The following is an 11,068-nucleotide window of genomic DNA, read 5'->3' as shown; positions in this document are numbered from 1 at the left end:
GCTATCAAGGCCAAATGAAATGGCTGACAAGGTGCCCTCCTGAATCTGTCTCAACTCATCCTCGGTCATCAACTGTTAAATAGACCATGTAAATAAAAATTAGTACTTAATATTATCTAATTTATAAATATTTAATTAAAATATAACATTAATTGTGAAAATACAAATCTTACCACTACATCATCAATGTATGATGACGGTGCCTCCTCGCCTCTAGCATGTGAGGACTCCCCAGGGTATCCTCCAGTCTATGTAATAACATCTGGTGCATCATGCATTTCATGCACCTCATAATCTGCACTGTCCACAGGATGATCGACGGGCTGTCCTACTGGACCCAAGCATATGTGCCCACACATTACACAACTATGGGGCACGCATATGTGTGGAGCTGAGGATGACATGTCAACACCACCAGATGCACGGCTACCATCAATAGTAGGCTGAGCTACTGACGTGGCCTGAGAAACCAAAAGGCTACTCAAAGAGTGAATAGTTGATATGGTCCATGAAGCCGCCTCACGAATGATATCAGGATGCTGCACTACAAGTGGGGGATCAACAGGAGGAGAGGGACATACGGGCTCTGGACTACTCTGACTACTCCAGGTCTATTTTGGGGCATACCTAAACCTACACCCTAGAAAGGTTGGAAGTCAAAGTAGTTCACATGTTTGTGTAAAACAAACTCAACATACAATTTTTTTATAAAATAGAAGGGGATATCAAGATTGTTGTTGGGTGGTTTGTCGAAAACCATCCACCAATGATCCCAAAAGTTTTTCACAATCCCATCATTTGTGCACCATTTAATAGAAAGTTTTGTTTTTTTTGGATCTACGGGCTGACTAGTATGGGGATTGACAAACAATGAGGCGATTTCGGCTTTGGATATCTCAAGATCCTTGATATCTTTATATGACAAGCCATCTGCATATTTTTCCCTCATAGAATCTCGCCACAAAAGGGCGGCATCGTGCTCTTCAGTCATGGTTTCCATACTTTTTATGATCGACGTGAGAGGATCAAACATTGGGTTTAGACAAGGGATACTACGATATACTTCTGCAATCCCCTTCAATTCATTCAAATTTTATGCAATCAAATCTGAAATTGATGGGGGGTTTGGCAAATCAGGGTTTGGCTGTTGCAGTTGTTGTTCGTCAGTGTTTTCATTGTTATCCCCCATTTTTAACCTAATTGAATGTAAACAATTAAATCTAGTTAACAAACTTAAACAATTGGGTATTTGATTTAAAAAAACCTAGTTTCCATTAAAAAAACCATATTTTCAATGAAAAATCAAATAAACATTAACAAAAAATACAAAAAATGAATGAAAATGATTCAAAACGATAAAATTCTTACCTCTGAATCTATCTTTTAGCAATTTTTTGTCAAAAAACTGGATATCGGATGTAGCGGATATCAGATTGTGATGAAATCACGTGGCTCGTGAGTTAAAAATGACTCACGGGCTGCCACTGCCAAAATATAAAAGTCTCAGAAAATCGGATATCTGATTTTATCGAATATCCAATTTTTACACTTAAATTATTTTTAAATAACATATATAATATAATAATATATAATATAATATAATACGTATTGTATTACATTATATAATATAATATAATATAATATTATATTATATATAATATTATATTATATTATAATATAATATCATATAATATTATAATATAATATAATATTATAATAATATATATAATATAATATTATAATATTATAATAATATATATAATATAATATTATAATATTATAATAATATATATAATATAATATTATATTATATATAATATAATATAATATTACATTATTATGTTATATATAATATAATATTATATTATATATAATATAATATTATTATATAATATATATTATATAATATAATAATAGATTATATATTATATAATATGCAACATATAATATATTTTTTAAATTAAAATTACAAATAAAAATCGTATATCCGATACAATCGGATATCCGATTTGCATAAGTAATTACCAGGCCAAGGTGTACTGACGCCAAGGCCAAGCAAAAAGTCAACATGGATTTTCGCATTTTTAGGCGAGTGAAGAAGGCTATTTTTTTCACATCACCACTTTTTGGCCCCCCTTGATCCTGCACTAACCCATATGTTCTATCGAAAGGGGTTCTATCAAACATTGCCAACATAAAATTTTTTAATGACCATGTTGTTTTTAAAAAAAATCATTAAAAAAGGGGTTCGATTGAACTTGGGTTTGATCGAACCCCTTTTTTAAATAAATTAATATTCGATCGAACGTTATTTAAAATAATACATTAGATCACATGATTTTTTTGGTCCAATCAAACATTAAATTTGATCGAAAGTGGTAAAAAATATGTTTTGGACAAACATGTACATTTCTTTTGTCCAAAAACGTGTAATCCACTATTATGGGATCACCCAGAATCTTCTTTATCTCGCTCACTCTCATCTTGATCTCTCATATGCATTAGTGGCTATATATAGATACATAGAGGAGCCATATGAGCTACATTGGAAAGATACCAAGTGCTTCCTTCACTATGATCAAGGTACCATCAACTATGGGATTAATTATTCAAAATGATGTACTTTGGATCTCCTTGGCTACATTGATTATGTTTGGGCTGGTGATAGCATTGATCACAAGTCTACTTCAAGATATGTTCTTAGTTTTGGATTTGGCCCCATTTATTGGTCAAGCAAGAAGCAATGTACCATTGCTTTATCATCTAGAGAAGCCAAATATAGAGGTGCAGTCCATGTTACAGTTCAATCCATTTGGCTGCAGAACTTCCTAACTAAGCTTGGTATTCTTTTTCATCATCCAATATTAATTTGGTGTGACAATCAGAGTACACTAAAGTTTAGCAGAGATCCTATACAACAACAATGAACCAAACACATCGAGATGCACATGCACTACATCAAAGAATTCATCCATGATGGGTTCATTGATTTGAAGTACTATCCTACCTCTAAAAAAATTGGAGACATCTTCTTGAAGAATTTTACTGAGAAGAAGTTTCACATTCTATGAGATATTCTTTGGGTTAAGGATACTAGAAAATAGTGTTGCCATGCATTGTCAGTGTCTATTTTTGAGGAGGGCTTTTACTCCGACTGGGTTTTCACTATTTCCTCTTTCTGGATTTCAATTTTTCTATCTCTAGATTTGTTCATGTCTTTCCTATTTCTTTATATCCTACATTGAAGATAATTATTTATGATACATTCATTGTGATCTATATATTCAGTTTATCAATTACAAATAGTTTATATTTTTTGCTCCAAAATGTTTTTCCTCCGTGCACCTACAAATTCTTTTCTTTCTTTTCTAGCTAGATTAGTCTTATGTAGGTTTTGAGAAAATTTTACATTGATGACCTTTCAATTTTCTACCATCAGGTGTGTTTTCTATGGCTAAGGTTTTACATTAATAGCCATGACTATGGTCATTATGCATGAGGCAATGCAAGAAATTGACTTAGGCAATATGGTGGGAAGACTTGGGCGAATGGAGGTTCCAAAAATGCACCTTTTTAGGTTTATGATCTAGAGGTGTCTCAAACCCTTGTCCCTCTACTGTACCTCTAAATGTCATTCGGGGGAGGATAATCTCGCTGAGGTGACAAAGAATGTAGACTATTTTTCTAGGCATGGTTTGATTGGGAGATTTCGTGGGTCTTGCCCAAGTCTAGTTGTTCTTCAATAGTGGATTTCAAAAACATGTCATCCTATTTTGGAGATTGATCTTTATATTTATAACTATTCTCATCGTCCTTTGTTGTAATATTTGACAATATTAAAGACCGTTGCACTATTTTTTGTGATTACATGTGGGATTACAAACAACACTTTCTTATGTTGAAACCTTGTCAGCCTTCTTTCAATTCAAATATTGAATCATTTTCTACCATTCCACTTTGGGTAAGGTTTCTAAATTTAACTTTCAATTTTGGTTTGACTCCTACTTTGAAGCTATTGACAACTCATTAGGAAAATTCTTGGATGTTGATGAGCGATCTACTAATTTTTTTTATACTACATGTGCTCATATCTTGGTAGAGAATAACACCAACAAAGAGTCTCATGTAGATATTTCTCTCAACGATAAAAATAGTCACTAGATTCAGCCGGTAGATTATGATGGTGTTTCAATATGGTGTCATAGATGTTTTTACACTGGACATGTTGTTGCATAGTGTGCTAAACAAAGAAAAGATAGTCATGTTTTGTGGTGGAAAGATGTCTCTCACCACCACTTCATGGTATAAAAGGAAGATCTAGATCAAGGTAATGAGGCCATTGATATGACTTAGACTTCCATAGGGGACAATCCAATTTTTGCTTCACCATGCAATTCCTGGAATGCTTCATAGAAGATGATTAGTTCTCTTGAGAATGGGGTGACAATGTTTTTAAAGTTGACATTTCCTCCTTCTAGTTGGCCCAATAGATTGAGGACTCAAGTCTTAGGAATTCAATTGCTCCACCAAAGAAAAAACAACACTCACTAAGGTTTTTGTGGTTACTCCTCCTATTGGGAGGGTTAGTAGTGTGGATTCTTTGCTTCCCAATGAGGGATTGGATGTAGCCACGTTGTGCCCTATATCTCTACTTCATCGAGATTAGGAAATTGCCTCACTGAAGGAAAAAGGGTCAACTAGAGATGATGCCCATGAAGTTGTTTGGAATATTGTGCAAAGTAAGAGGAAGAAAATGAGGGAACTTTTAGCATGCAACTTCACTCTCATACCAAATGTAAAGTAGATGTCTAGTATTTCCGCTTCATGTCTTCCCCCACAAATTCTATTTAGGGTGATAATTCTATGGGCGATGGATGGTATGGAGATGGTACTATTTAATTTTATCTATTGTTTTTCTATAGGAGTATATTAATGGGCTTGGATGTCTTATTTCCATTATTTGATGTAAAAGCATTTTTTGATTCTAATAGAACCAATGCTACCCCTAGTAGCTATTTAATTACCAAAAATAAATAAATTTAAATTCATGCTTTCTCATACGTCTTCACTTTTGATTTCCTTTATTGTCACATTTTGGTGAGTTCTATGATGCATGCATATCATTTAGGGCCGAGTTATGCATTTCCTATGTGTTAAATTTGATTGCAAATTATATTATTATTCTTCTCTATATCCAAGTTCCTTTCGTACATTTATTTTTCTTTCTTAAGGTTTTCCCTTTAGTAATTATATTTGATCTTAAAAATATTGATATGTTGTGACCATTGGCATGATTTTTGATAGGGGCAACTTTTTAAATAATACAAATATTCATTGTGGTACCAAACATTCATTTCTAGATTTTGGTGTGTGAGATATTTAAAATAAAGTGTTCTTCTCATTTTTGTGAAATCCTTAATTGCAACACATGAGAAAACATAAAAGCCATGGTGAATTCTCTATTGGAAGTGATTATTTTGTGACATTCTATATAGTGATGTTTTAGATCTAGAAAACTTTCACTCCCTATACATGAATATTGTGAAGCATAGATGATATAGAGTTTAATTTAGAGATGATTTATTATTCTAAAGGGAGATATTTCAAGTGATTAAAAATAAATCTTGTAGTTTTTTAATATACGGGTATGTGTAGGATCATGGTGGGCCAAATAGGCCCTCAAGTGGCAATGAAAATCACAAAAAAAAAAAGAGTTAGGCAACTTGACAAAAAAGTTTGAATAAGTTACCAATAGTATTTCAAAACTATGTAAGAATTGAATTTTGAGCAATTTGAATATAGTTTCTAAGATACTAGTTATTTTATGAAATTAAAAAAAATTCCATTTGATGAAAATTTGAAATTTCAATGCAGTAGTACTAAAATTTCAGGAAAAAGATAAATAAGTACGTGTCTGTCTGGCCACCCTAACAACAATCAAATCACAATGTTTTTTATAATATTTTAGATATAAATAGAAGAATCATGTCTAGATGTGACACATATTTTTATATTTTTTTTAATAAATAATTAATTATGATATTTTTACTACAATATTTTCAAAATATAAAAAACTCGTATGTTTGAGCACCATAACTTGGTCAAAAATTTATAAAATTCAATTTTTTTAATCCTATAGTATACGAAGCATAGAATATGACCCATGTTTTAGATTAAAAAAATGTGAAATAATTTGAAAGTTATAGATATATTTTTCAATCATCCTCTCAATCAGGACTTTAATTGCAATATCACCACTTTTTGGCCCCTCATGATCTTTCACATACATACATGTACATACATTTGAATTCAAGAGATAGGGTGTTCCACTTTATGTTGTAAATGTGAATCTTCATCAATTTATCAAAATAAAATTTATTTTCAATCACTTATAGAAAGAAAAGCATTTAGAATTTAAAGACTATATGAAGTAGTAAATATTGATATTTTGTGTGTAGATTTAAAATTATATTTTGTAGTTTAAAGAATATATCATTTTTTAAACAACAAATTTTAACTTAATTTTTAAACTTATATTATTTTAATGAGTGATGTTATTCCATGATACATTAATTATTTTCTAAAATATATACATTATAATTTCGTAAATAGAACACCAACACTAACATTTAAGGTAGGCTTATGTGTTTTTTAATATTTTATTGCATATTTTATTTAGTATAATAACCTTTAGTTCAACAAAAATATAATTTAGAGTATCATTATGCTATAATGATTATTCTAAATTTATATATCCAAATTATTAGTTTTTTATTGAAATAAAGACATCATTTATAGAGAGTGTGGACATTTTAAAACAAATTTAGTCTGATTCTTTTGTTAATTTTTCCTTATATGCATCAAGGAACATTAATTTTTTAAAAGACTTATGTTGACTATAAAATAAAAAATAAACATAAACATTAAATAAAATATATTATAAATTATTATTTTATATTAAGCTTAATTTGAGGATTGTGACGTTACAAAATCTCATATCATCCTTACTGAATTCAGATAGTGTAAATATTGCTTCCAAGTAGTAATTTTATTGAAAAAATAAGTGAGTAGAATGAGCAGGGTAGCATAAGGACCTTCAAATGAATGAACTTTCTTTTAAGGTCACTTTCACCAAGGATTTTGAAAATTAAAAAAATGTTCATATAGTTAAAACACTTTGTATCTGACCTCAACACTTTGATTCAAAATTGTAGCATTAAGAATCTATTTACACATGGTATATTATTTTGCTTTGAGTTTAATATTTTTTCCCTTCCCAATGCTCATTTTGTGCCTAATCAAACATGTGGGACTAGCTACTTTGGGGCAAACCATGTTCTAGTGTCCTTTAGCATAAGAATTTTTTCGAGGTATCTTGGTTTCCTTATTGAAATTTTAACTCTTTTGTATGATTTATTTTTTCTATGTAGTTACTATAAATTTTCAATTACTTTGTTCTCAAATTCTAAGATTAATAAATTTATGCTTGCTGATAGAATGGGGAATATCCTTCCTATTTTATAGATCATGTGACACCAAAGGAATTTATTTCCTTTGTGAAATAGTTTATTATTTTTCACAAGCTCATTAAAATATCTATAGACCAGTTAAAAATAATATCCAACCTTGACATTAGAATTTAACAAAAATACATCTGTAAAAGGGATTTGAAAATAATAAAATGTAAAGAGGGTTATGTTGATGATGGATTATGAAGAATGTACTTTAAAATTTATCTCTATCCATAGAAATAATGAATGTCCTGATAGGATCCCTCAAGTATAGATTGTTTATATAAACAAATATTCCAAAGAAGAGGAAGTACCCAAGGTGCTGGTGAGTCCTTTATACAAGACTTTATTTAGAGTAGAGTCTTCTATTGAGATACTCTCACTTGAAGGAGTTTTGGATGAAAAGGTACTTAAATATCTAATTAGACAACTTAAATGTACATTATAATTTGAGTAATTTTTCTTATACTACATCGAGGTTGGTAAAAGATGCTTTGAATTGTTTTGAGACTCTTGATTTCTATGGGTTGGAAATAATATTCTTCATGTTATTATTTAATAGTTTAGAAAGAGGAAATGTGTATAATTTGATGGGTAGCTTGAAATGTAGATTATTTGATAATTTGTCCATAAAAGTATTTGACAAAAATATTCTATTTTTTATAATGCAATTTGTTTTTGGAGTGCTTGATTAAATCTCTTCCACAGTGAAATTCTCATGCCATGTTTGAATAAATATTTTTACTGAAACTTATTTAAATCTATGAAGAAAAATGGTGTTAGCCTATATTATCATAAATGTGTAGTGATCCTTCAACACCATATTTGTACATAAGCATCAACAACTTCTAGTACTTGAGATATCCATTGAACATCTCCTAGTACTCAAGATATCCATCATTTATTTGTAGGAAGCAATGAAATAGTCATTGGTCCAACACCTCCTAGTACTTAAGAGATCCATCCTACAACATTTTTATAAGAAGCACTAATATATTCATTGGTCTAACACATCATAGTAATCAAGAGATCCATGCTGCAACATCTTTGTCCTCCTCAAAACCAATTAATTTTTAACCTAATTTTCACTTAGCTCATCAATTGCATTTGTCTCCACATCAATAGTAGTAGACCCTAGTTTGATCCAGTCTACAATTATAATATTTACCTCACATATTATATTGTTTGGATTTGGAGTTTGACTATGCACAATAGATACACTTGCACCTAGTTTTATTAGAAGCAATGCAATATGAAACCCTATTATGTTACTCCTTCCAATCACAACTCCTCATTTTATTGATATGGATATCCGACTCCTTTGTAATAGTTCAATTCATCCCTTTGGTGTACAAGGATCAAACATAGGCTCCCTCCCTTTCATTGCAAGTTTTCTATTATTGAGACGATAAAATCTATCTACATCCTTTTTATTCTTGTAGGAATCAATATTCTCTCTTCATTGATGTGAGATGGTAATGGAAGTTACACCAATATAGCATGTACATGAGGATTGACACTTATAGTAAGAATTGCATGAAGCACCAACTCTTTTGATGCATCTCTTGATAAGTCAATATCAATGGATTTTATGCCAACCTCTACACACGCTTTTCTCTTCATGCAGACATAAACCTAAGATTGTTTCCTTTTACCTATAGTGACAACTACAAATAGAAATAAAACCAATTTTCTAGACGAAAGACAAATTGATAAAAAATTTATATGCAATTGGATGAATTTGACATTGATCTGTATTAGCTATATAAATCCATTATTTTCCCATTAAACTACCAAAACTCCCTTATATGGGAAAGTAACTTCCTTTCAACTAACAAACTAACTAGTTTATTCTATTTAAGTATTAACCTAGAACTATAGTAATCAATGTAAAAATCTAACATTCCCCTCCTTATTCCATTAATTCGAACAAGAGTGGAACATTGTAAGGATTGAACAAAACCCCTATGGATATTTTAATGAAGCCCCTTCACCAATTCTTCTTCCTCACCTAGGAAACACCAAACTAACTTCATTAGTGGATCTACTAGTTGTAGAACGTGCAACCATCTGCACAACATGAGAGAAAATAATTTTTTTCCCACCAACTTCCATGCAAAATGAGACACATCTCCTCCAAAATCCACATCTCCTTTTAGTGCATCTAATACCTAATCTAGAACTTTATGTTGTGCATGAAACACCTTACCTTTGAAATGTCAGTATGAATCACCAACAAAATGTCTGCATATGAGACACCTTTCCTCCCAAAATCCACAACTCCAACCTCAAATAATAATCTTCTTTATGCTTTCTCCATTTGATGTTGCATGTGAATCTTTGTATGCCTCGTCAACTATAATAGTGATGGCTTGAAAAGGACAAAGATTTGATAACATAATGTAACAAAAATAAATCATTTTAACTCCAAAATTGCAACACATTACCCTTGTGTAATTTCTATTTTAATAACTTGAAGCTTCCATTATTTCTTGCAAGTTACAATATTCAAGATCCTTCAACTTTGTCGCTACAATCTTGAATGTATTGATGCCAACTTTCAATATAACCTTTAAAGTTTTGTTTTATCTAAACTTTAAAATACATAAATTTAGTAGAAATAAAACTATTGACTTGGTAATCCAAGCTATTTTGCTCCCTTTTGTTTGTTTAAAAACATAACAGGCTTAATAACGACTACAATATACCATGAGCCACTATGTGATCATTTCCATATACTTGGCATGGATTTAATAAACTTTCCCCCAGGATAGAGACACTCTTCACCATTTAATCGACCTTTTCAAAATTTCTACGCAAAAATAAAAAAATGTAGTGTGGCGTAAATCTTTTTAATGCCTTCTCATCCCAGTTTACAAGATTCCATAGTAAAATACTTCCTCTATCTTTGTCTAATCCACTACTTATTCCACCATAGTTAGTTAAAAAAGCACATGGAGATTTATCTTCTCTGCAGCACGTTGACAAAAATAAAATACAGAAAAGTGTTGCTCATAACACCTTTACTACAATCTCCCCTTACCTTCAAATTTATCTTCTCTAGTTTGTGGCTCACTCTAATACTTCTTTTGTTTGTAGAATACAACTCTATTCCTCCCGCCTATCTAACATCACCGCCATAGACATTGTCATCCTTTATAAGTTGTTTGATGTTTAAATTTGGTGCCCACTGTACTCATGCGATAATGATGTGGAATCTACTAAATTCTGCTTCCCTCACCTTTGCATTGCACTCTGGTCTTTAAAGTGGATCATCAGCTTCTTCTCCTGCTTCAAAGCTTTAACCTTGAATACCTTTAAACAATATATTTTACCAACAACTTCACATTGCATAACGCACTCGTGTCAACTGTCATTTTATTGGACATCAATACCAGTTGAAATAGCAAATAGAAATCAAACCATTATTGCATAGGAAAGGGAAATTAATAAAAAAAATTGTATGTAGTTGGATGAATTTTACATTGATGTGCATTAGCTATATAAAATCAATATTTGTCCATATAACTTGCAAAATGTAAATAGAAATCAAACCA

At 31.0% G+C, this 11,068-nt stretch overlaps 1 pseudogene; it reads right to left on the bottom strand.

Moving 5' to 3' along the window:
- Positions 1-8,589: 8,589 nt before the first annotated feature.
- Positions 8,590-10,301, bottom strand: LOC131072325 (bifunctional protein FolD 2-like; annotated as a pseudogene).
- Positions 10,302-11,068: the final 767 nt, after the last annotated feature.

Source organism: Cryptomeria japonica, chromosome 7, assembly GCF_030272615.1.
Source record: "Cryptomeria japonica chromosome 7, Sugi_1.0, whole genome shotgun sequence".
Lineage (NCBI taxonomy): Eukaryota > Viridiplantae > Streptophyta > Pinopsida > Cupressales > Cupressaceae > Cryptomeria > Cryptomeria japonica.
This window is presented reverse-complemented; position numbering and strand designations above follow the sequence as displayed.